This window comes from Octopus bimaculoides, chromosome 15 (genome assembly GCF_001194135.2).
Source record: "Octopus bimaculoides isolate UCB-OBI-ISO-001 chromosome 15, ASM119413v2, whole genome shotgun sequence".
NCBI lineage: Eukaryota > Metazoa > Mollusca > Cephalopoda > Octopoda > Octopodidae > Octopus > Octopus bimaculoides.
In genome coordinates this window covers 18,798,681-18,799,422 of record NC_068995.1, presented here as the reverse complement: position 1 = coordinate 18,799,422, position 742 = coordinate 18,798,681, and positions in this window count along the sequence as shown.

The window sequence follows — 742 nt, the reverse complement described above, 5'->3', positions numbered from 1 at the left end:
GAAAGAGATAAACAAAAAATAACATTGGAAACGTAATAGAAGCGATGGAGTTAAAAGAAGTCACTATTGGAGACTGTCTTCATGTTGCTTCCATGACTAAATGTCTGACGATCACAACGCGCATGGCGAAGTCATCTACGATATTTTTCCCGTGAACCAGCGATTTTGCATAAAATATATGTGTATTTCTGCATGTTTTATTTGATATTTCTCTACAAACGTCTATTGCTCGGACACATACAGGAAAACGTGAAATCGTTTCCATGTTACGTTAGCGTTATGCTCGAGTCGTTTTCATGTAAAAAGATGAGCTATCATCGTCTTTGCCCTTTTTTGCACACGAATTATGCCTTACAGAAATATAACGTTTTTGCGTGATGTATTCTTTGAAAATTTAGTGTCAAGAAGGAATTGAATGATGCCCTAAACTGATGTTTAGAAATAAGGACTTCAAGTTGAAGTTCGAGATGAGAAATTACAGATATTCAGAAATAAAGTCTTCGATAGAACAAAACATAGGAATAAAGCAGCGTATTGAAACTGAAGAGTTAGGATTAATAGTCTGGAAATGTTTAGCTATTATGATTATATATCCCTAAACAGCAGTTATGTTACTTAGAGCATGGCACATTAATCTTATATGTATATATACATACAAACATATATGCATACATACATACATACATACATACATATATATATATATATATATATGTATATATATATATATATATATATATAT